Genomic DNA, 8,706 nt, shown 5'->3' with positions numbered 1-8,706 from the left:
CCATGGCTTCTTGTCTCCTTACCATATACATATATGCTGTCTGTCCTCTCTAGGAATCTCTCCTCCCTTCTCATTTGCCGGCTCTAACTCTATTTTCTCTGTACTCCAGGAGCACTGTTTTTTCCCTACACTTGAGTCCTTCTATGCCACCACTATCAGAGCAAAGGGTAATACAGCAACATGGCAGTATCAGAGATACAGCCTGTAGCTCCTAGAGAAACTGACAGGTCTGTTTCCCTCATGATGGTTTCTTCCTTCTCTTTTGCTTTTGGTGCCAGGCTAGCATCCCCTGTCAGTCCCTCCTGACACTAGGAACAGATTGGTTGTCTGAGGTCACATGAACTTTTCCATTTATTTTACTAAATAAAGCAGAAAGTGAATAGCCTGAATTTTCATGCAAATATGTGATTTCCCACTCCCCATGTCTTTCACTTAAGGACAAAGCCTAAGGATTTCTGAATGGGCAAGCTCAGAAATCTTCTCTATTTAACCAGGCTTGCAATGCGTAACCAGTCAGATCAGTTTCTAAGGGTCATTCCCCATGGAATTGGACTCAGGACCAACAGGTATTTCCATGAGGATGAGAGATTTCTTTGAGGGTATGAGATCAGAACAGCACTGGGTACATCAGGTCGGAACTGGTGCACCAAAAAGGAGTAAGTTTGAGATGCAGCTCTAGGCTAAGAGGAATGGGAGCTGTGGTGGCAGTAGAAAGTTATGTTGCAAAATAGGGGATGTCTCAACTCTGCATTAATGGGAAAGGCTATTGTCTGTGTATTGACCTCAGATATCTGAGGTTTCAGCCCTGGAGAATGGGGTGGGGAGTTTGCAGGCGAGGTGAATGAGCCATCTCTCTGTTCTGCTGTAGCAGATGCTTGCCATAGGTTTGCCTCATACTTGGCACAGTATCCTTTGGCATGGCATACGGATGCTCCCATCAAACAGTGACTGCATTGTCTCTGAGGGCCTGAGAGACTTGGCTTGAGGCAGGGTGCCTAAGTGGCTGAGAAAACTCAGCCTTTTCTCAGAGATCAGACCAAGAGGGAGAAATGGCAATAGAAAGGAGTTCTTGTAGATGAGGCAAACACGCCACAGAAGGGGAAGTCAGGAGCTTGGAGGGAAAGTAACTGTCGTCCACCACCATGAGGGCCTCAGGAGGGAAGCTGTCAGTACAATAGAAGGGCAGGTGCCAACCCCACATTAGTTCTTGCCTTTTCCATGAGGATCAAGCCAAAGTCCTTTTTCTCCCTAAGGCTGTCACCCATGCAGCTGGACTTACTTTACCTTAGCACTCTACACTCCCTTCTTCTCTGCTTACCTAAAGCATGCCCACTGCTGTAACAGCTCCCATTTATAGAGAATTGGCATTGCTGCACATTTGCAAGGAAGAGTGACATGACTAAAATGGTATTCAGGATTGTGCTGTGCATTGGAAAGCTGAAACTGTGTCTCCCTGCATGGGGAGCTCTTCTTCTCTAAGCAGTAGGGAGGCAGGCAGCATGGGATCTCAGAAGCTAAGTGTTCAAGACAATATCCAAGAACTGTTTCCTAAAGGAAGCAATTCAGAAGAGTGCATGGACAGAAGAGGAGAGAGAGGGGAAAACCACCTTTGTTCACTTATCCCCTTTTCACAGCTGAACAGTCCCTAGCCTCTGGTTTGCAGGTGGCATGCGGCCCATGAGATCTTTAGTATTGCTTCTAGCCACAGCCAGATAATAAAACTAAGGATAGTAGGAGAGGTGAGTCTGGGGCATTATATGCTGCATATTGCTGCCTTCAGTCTGGCAAAGGTGTTCAGTTTGGTATCTGCCCTCAGCCCGTGGAGCTCTTTTACTCAGGTGTACTCTCTTCTGAGGTATGGTTTCGCAGTGACTTTCTGCCACCAGCATGTGGTCCTGGGGGTGGGGTGTTACTGCCATCAACTGGAGCCTACAAGGCCATAAGGTTTGGTCCATAGGTGTAGTGTTCATATAACAGCTGGAGTGAGCTGGGTGTTGAAATGTCTCACTGCTTTGGGCTGGTGGCTCAGCCCATGGCTGAAGGGAGGGGTTGCAGGGCTGGACTGGAAGAGCATGAATGAAGCCTTGACTGTGGCAGAGGAGTCCCCTGCCTGATGCATGAGGCTTGCCGGGCCTCTGTGTGCCGTGTGTGAGGCAGTCCTGGAGGCCTCTGGGGTGCCGGGAGGGAGGAGTGGTCAGTGCCCAGGTGGAGTTGGCTCTGATCCTAGAGCTGTGTGAGGGGGTTAGCAGCTCAGCCTTTCCAGAGCTTTGGAGAGAGGCAAGGTCTCGCCTGGGCTCCATCTGGCAATAAAACTTTGGGGATCAGAGCTGGCTCAACTTGCACTGGCTCAGATCCCAGGCAGAGCAAACTTGCGCCTGCCTTCCAACATCCTGGTGGTGTGTGACGTTCTTGAACTCCTGTATTTATACCAGTCCAAATCCGAGAACATGCTGGGCTTTATGTCCTAGCAGTAGCCCTCGGTGGGGAAACTGCTCCTTTTTACAATTATAGCTTGTTCCTCACTAGGACGGGTTGTATTGCTGTCTCTGCAGTGCTTGAGGTAAAGTGGGAAGACCTTCTGCAGAGACATCTGGGAGAAGCCTTGGCATTGGAGATGCTACCAGTGTCACGCACCTCTGTGATCCAAACCAAACACCGGATGGGGAACCAACCTGCTGCATGGGTGTCTGAGGTTCATGTCTTGGCCCTGCATGGACATGACAGCTGCAGGACCTGGGCACAGCAAAGTGACTCTTATTCAGCGCTGGAGGGAAACAAAATAGGAAGTGAATGAAGCCTTGGTTCTGCAAATAAGCCTGAGAACAAAAGCAACCTCCCCAGTGACTGTCAGCTGTGTACACAGCTAATTATAGGGGCCACTCTTCAGGAGCTTCATCTATGTACACTGGGGAGTTTAATTCCCTCTGCACCTTCCAGAGCTCTGCACCTAACAATTCTGGGAGCCGCAGGGCAACCACAGGAAGAGCATCTTCCTCCTCCACCTGCTCTGCATTACTCTCTGTCACTTGCACAGTAGAGACATCCCCAGCACACTGCCAAAGGTGTGGTGCTGGGGGCCTGCTTCAATCCCCGAGCTCAAATGCTTCCGAAATGCAGCCTCAGCAGCAGCCTTAGCCTCTGCAATGCTGTGCCTGAGATAGAAACCAGAGACGGAATCACGCTTCAGGGACCTGCACACCTCTTTGGGGGCGACTTCTCTTTGTTGCTTTATTTTGGGTTTTGTTCCCAGCTGGGTTTTCTCTCTCTTGAGTGCATGTTGTATTTGGCCTGGATGTTCGGAACTGGCTGGGGAAGCTGTGTGGCTTTGTTTTAAGGGGAGGAAGAATGAGATGCAAATTGATGGAGAGCAGGATGTGGGGGTTCCCTTCCCACTCAGTATTGTGGGGATGCCATGGGGTGAGAGCTCCTACTTTGCAGCAGGGCCTCAATCCAAGCTACGCTATTTGGCTAGCAAGGAGGCTAAGCTGAGCTTCCTTGACAGCAAAGCTAGACTAGACTGGGGAGGGCTGCAAGAGCTGCTGTCTTTACCCCAGGGCACAGTGAACGGGGTTAACTGTGGAAGATGCAGGTTCAAATTCATTCTCTATGAGAAAGGATTTCAACCCTTCCCCTCCAGGAGCAGGATGTTATAGAGACCTAGAGGCTGAACAAGAGGACCAATATTTTTGTGTATTCTCCTCCTGAACTGTGCTATGTGGCACAAGATGTGTAAATGTTCCTCAGAGGCAAGGGTTGGGTCCCAGGAGTGCTCCCCACATACACTCCCTGGGGAAAAGCCAGCTGCTAGGTCGCACTGGCACCATTTGTCTCTCAGGCACTTCCCATTGATCCCTGCAAGTGCCCTGGGGACGCAGAGGTTTATGTTACAGCCGCCTCCTCAGTGTTTCCTACTGCTTGGTGGGGGGTTTCCCCACTCGGTGTTCAGCTTCACCCAGCCCCTCTTTCAGGTACATACACCCCTCTGTGCGCTGTAGGAATATCCAGGAGACTGACTCTAGGTCAAGGATCCCACCGGCCAGCAAGAGACCTGAAAAAGGAGTTGATGCTGGGATTTGCTGCTCTTCTGTCCTGAGGTCTACAAGGCAAGGCCCAGCTCTCTGTCATTTTTGTTCCTGTCTTTTCCAGCAGTTGGTACAGTGCCGTCTCCATATAAATTGTACTGCATGTCAGCTTGGGTAAGGATGTTTGGGGAACACGGGGGTCAACAGGACACATGCGGTGCATAAACTGTCAGGGACGCAGGCTCTGCTTGCTCCTTTCCATGAACACAGAATTTGTTTCCTCGCTTCTGTGTAGCGTAATCCCAAACCAAAGTCTAAACACTGCTGGATGTGAGGGAATTAAACCCCTCAACTAGCCCCAGTCTGTTATGGGTTGAACCAAGACTTTCAGTCCAAACATTCTGCACCTAAACTTTGCTGCTTTTGTCCCCCCGCACCCAGGGTGCTGGGCCCAGCCAAAAGTGGTTATTCAGCTGTAGGGAATTTGGCAGGGAATTTAGCGGGAGCAAGACAAGAACAGCCTTTGGATGCCACCTGAAGAAGAGGGGAGGGCCCTGACTTTACTGTGCAAGTACCACTGGTTTGGACTGACACTGCTTACAGAAACACCTTGAGAGGCTGAGAGGCCCCCCACCACCTCAAAGGTGAAGGTGGTCCCTCCACTTTGAAGGGCAGCAACACCTCTTAGGGCTCCTGGCTCTGACGTGTTCTGCAGGGTGGTCACAGCGGCAGAGCCAGGGCTGTGCCTCCTACCTTCTCTCTAGTGACGGTGTTAGGGGCCAGGGCCCTGCCAACTTTGAACAGGAAATTTCAAAAGCTCCTTGCTATATACCAGTCCAGCACTGAGCTGGGCCCGAGTTCCCAGGAGAAGGAGACAGTAGAAATTTAATGGAAGGTATGGCAGGAGCTCTTGTTCTCCTTAGACTAAATGGGTGAAGGGCACAGGTGGTTGACACCACTGCTTGTCCCGGAGAAAGCAGAACCAATAAGTCCGGGCAGCAATATTAGGAGCAAGCTCTCTATTCCAGGTCGACAAACCACAGGGTTTAGTCACTCTGCACCTCCACGCAGGATGGCTTCTCCTCAGCACCACTAACGACAGCCCACGGGCTGATGAAGATGTGGGGGCAGTTGACACAGGGGGGGAAATATTGCCTGATGGATGCAACTGGGGAAGTGGTTTGCATGAGGGCGAAACAGAAGGGCAGGGAAAAGCCACAGACTGGTTTAGGAGAAGGACAGGACTTGCCCCGGGGGTGATGTTGTCAGGGACAGGCAAGGGTCAGCGACAGAAAGCGATAGTGGTACCGTACGGAACTGATAATGATGGGGAGGGGAATACAGCAGTGGTATTTCTGGGTCTGTGAATCAAGTTCCTCTCTGACCCCTTTTGGCTCAGTCACTGAGGAAGCTACAGAGCAGTATTCTCAGTGGAAAAACCTGCAAAGCCACAGATGCACACTGAAGAAGAAAGTACTTGTTCTCCCCTTTGAATTTCTCCCTTCACTGCTAATGTACCTACAAAACCAGGCAGGCAGGCTAGTCCCACGAGCTGCAAAGCAGCACATTTCTCCAGATTAGAGGAAAAGCCCATAAACAGCTGTGCCTACTTGTCCACACCAGGCCCTGGGTATGGCATCAGTGCAGTGTTGCCGTCCCTACCTTGGCCGCCTCCAGTGCTGTGTCCTCCTCCCAGCTCTCAGTGGCTTGGCTGTACCATAGGTGTTGAGTGCAACTGGACACAGCACAGCTGTCCCCAAGCCTGTGATGTTATGCTGGCTGCCAGATCAAGGCTGTCTCTCCTCATGGTTTTTGCCCTGCACTGGATGGAGGTACCAGCCTGCTTGGGATACCAAGGTGAACTCTGATCCACCTTCTACTATGCCTTGCAAATGTGTGCATTCCAGCTTTTCTTCTAGCCCTGTGTTACCCATGTTATATTTCCCTCATTTTCCCAGCTCCCTCACCACCTAGTGAGTCCACACTTCATCACCTTGCTAAGGGTTTTGTGCAACCCTATGCACCCCCTGTCATGTGGTTTGTATAATGCCTGCATCACCACCATTATTTCTTACCTTTTATCTAGCAGTTGAGTTGTTTGTAGTATTTTTATCTAACTTTCTTGGACAGGACTGAGATAGGATGTCGTTACCTACATGGGTACCAGGAGATGTTAGCCATGGTGCATGCCACTTCTAATTCCTTGATCTGCAGGCAATCACAGAGATGCATCAAGTCAATTAGTCTGCTAATCAGATATCAGGGGAGCAGGATGTGATCTCCCAATTTTCCTGTTTTTTATTTTCTTGATGTTACCACTGGAATCAACAGAAGAATCATACCAAGCAAAACTCTTCATATCTGTTTTCTTACCCACTGAATAATACTATACTGTATGCCCAAAAGATTGCTTTTCTAAATACAAACAATGCTTTCAGTATGAATCTGTGCTCCTGAAAGTATTCTTTGGGATTTTGAAATTCAATGCAGGTGTTGATCATGACTCCCCATTGCAATCCAGGCTTTGTTTTCCTTGGCCAATATTTTCTGTTCTTTGGCTCAGAAACAAAAGACGCAGACAGTAATTTACCCAAGATCATAGAGCAAGCCTGTGGGCAGAGCTGGAAAGAGAATCCAGATCTCCTGAATCCAGATCTCCTGAGCCTTGGCCACATGGCCAGACTTTCTCCTCCCCCTCCATCTCTCTGTGACTGCCAAAGGCTATTTTCTTAAGTGGAAAAGGCAGTTTTTTGCCATGAATCAAAGTCTGCCTGGTTTGGTGTTTTAGTTTGCCACAGCTCAAGCTGAGCAGCTCCGGCTCACTGTTTTCTCTCTCCTCCTCTCCCTGCTCCCCTTGCCAGTGGGAACATTCCTGCAGCTTTATCCTCCTGGGTCCTGCTGGGGAACATGGTCTCTCACCACGTAGTTTTCCCAAATGCAGTTGCAGTGTTGGTTCTAGCAGTGCTCTCTTGGGTCCCTGGGCATCCTGGATTTCAGTCCTTTTCTGGTAGCAATGTTTTCAGGCTTTCTCCCCTGATGAGATTCTGGCAGTAAAGAAAATATTTTATTTGCATGTTAAGAAGGTTAAAGAAGATGCATGGCAGGTCAGAGAAACATGTGAATGAGCCATGGCTTGGTACATTTTAGCTTTTGTCAAGACAGTAGTATTGTGGAAAGGAAGGTATTCTTAAAGTGAAAGCTAAATAGATTAAGGCTACTTCTGATGCCATAACTGAGATTGTGATGATTGCATCAAAGGATCAGTCATCCTCAAATGGTTCTTTTCACAGATCTGTTCTGTCATCCAGGAGTCTGGGTGCTGCCACCTCTAATGAGTCTTCCAGCCACTTCGGTCTTCCAGTTCGCCAGCATGGAAACCATATGTCTTTGATGTGTCACCATAACACAGCCTCACTGCACAGAGATGCAGAGCACTCTGGAAAGATGCAAACCACCCAGAGAGAAGCAGGTAGGAGCGTGCTGCCCTGAGAAGCATCCCACTGGGGCTGTCCTCAGTATCCAAAACCTGGCTCCCTTCTTTCTGCCTTGCTCTCTGTTTAGCAGCTTGGAGACTTTCAGGGTAGCAGCAAACTCTACACAAGCTCTTGCAGATTCTGGGACAGGCCTGGCTATACCAGCTGCCTCCTCCTCCCCACCAGCTCCCTGTCTCTCCATGAGCGAGAGGCCCTCAGCCCCTTGCTGTGACTGTATTTCTCTTCCTGTCCACCCTGTGCTCTGGAGGCAGCTCTGTCCCAAGCATAACCCTGCCGCTCCCAAAGGAAGATGCCTGCAATGTTGCACGTGCCCCAGGCACTCCCTTTTAAAAAGAACATAACTCATAAACAGAGGACAAACAGAATTCACCAGACACCGTCCATCACAGTGAAGATGAAGCAATACTTAAGCAATGCAAGGGAATGGATTAGCTGCCTTACTCGGGGAACCCTGTTCACCCAAAGGTTTCTATTCAGCCTCTGAACTCTGCGTCTGTCTCAGTGGAGTCCTTCTTGGCAGACATAGCTCTGCGATCCAGAAGGAGGAGAGAACCGTCATTCTTTTAATAATAAAGAAAACAATATTTAGGATATTCAGGACCTGAGAATCTCCTTTACCAGCATTTCACATGAAGTGAGGCTTTATTTCTGTGGCTGTTCCTATGGAAATGAGGCTGTCTGTGTGTCTGCTTGTCCCATCCCCATCTGACATCTGACATCTGACAGCAGGGCAGCAGTCTCTAAGGTATTATGTTGCTATAGGTTTTGTGAGACTAGGTGTCAGGCAAAGGAGAGAAGTCCAAAAAGCTGCATTGTTAGCTCAGTTATGTTATGAGGTGCAAAACACTCCACATGTTGGTGACTCTGTGAATGAAAGTTACAGAGAAGCAGCTCCATGGGCTCTGTCTTTGACAGAGCTGCTTATTTCAGAAGGGGAAACTGAGGCACCCTGGAGCAAGGGGCAGTGCCAGAGGAGAATATCTGAGGTTGATCTAAGGGACTGACCCTTACACATCACTCCTCAGTGGTGTGTTACCAGGGGCACTGTGTTCCTGGTCATCACATCCTTCCACATCCCCACTGGGGACCTCAACTTAGACCTTCCCTGAGCAAGCTCTGGAGCAGCGCCAGAGCTGCCTGGTGCCTTGCAAGGTGCTGATTTTCTCTGACTCACCCCTGTTCCCCCCTCC

The sequence above is a fragment of the Apteryx rowi genome, unplaced genomic scaffold (genome assembly GCF_003343035.1).
Source record: "Apteryx rowi isolate R43461 unplaced genomic scaffold, aptRow1 scaffold_426, whole genome shotgun sequence".
Taxonomy (NCBI): domain Eukaryota; kingdom Metazoa; phylum Chordata; class Aves; order Apterygiformes; family Apterygidae; genus Apteryx; species Apteryx rowi.
Note: the sequence above shows the minus strand (reverse complement) of the source record.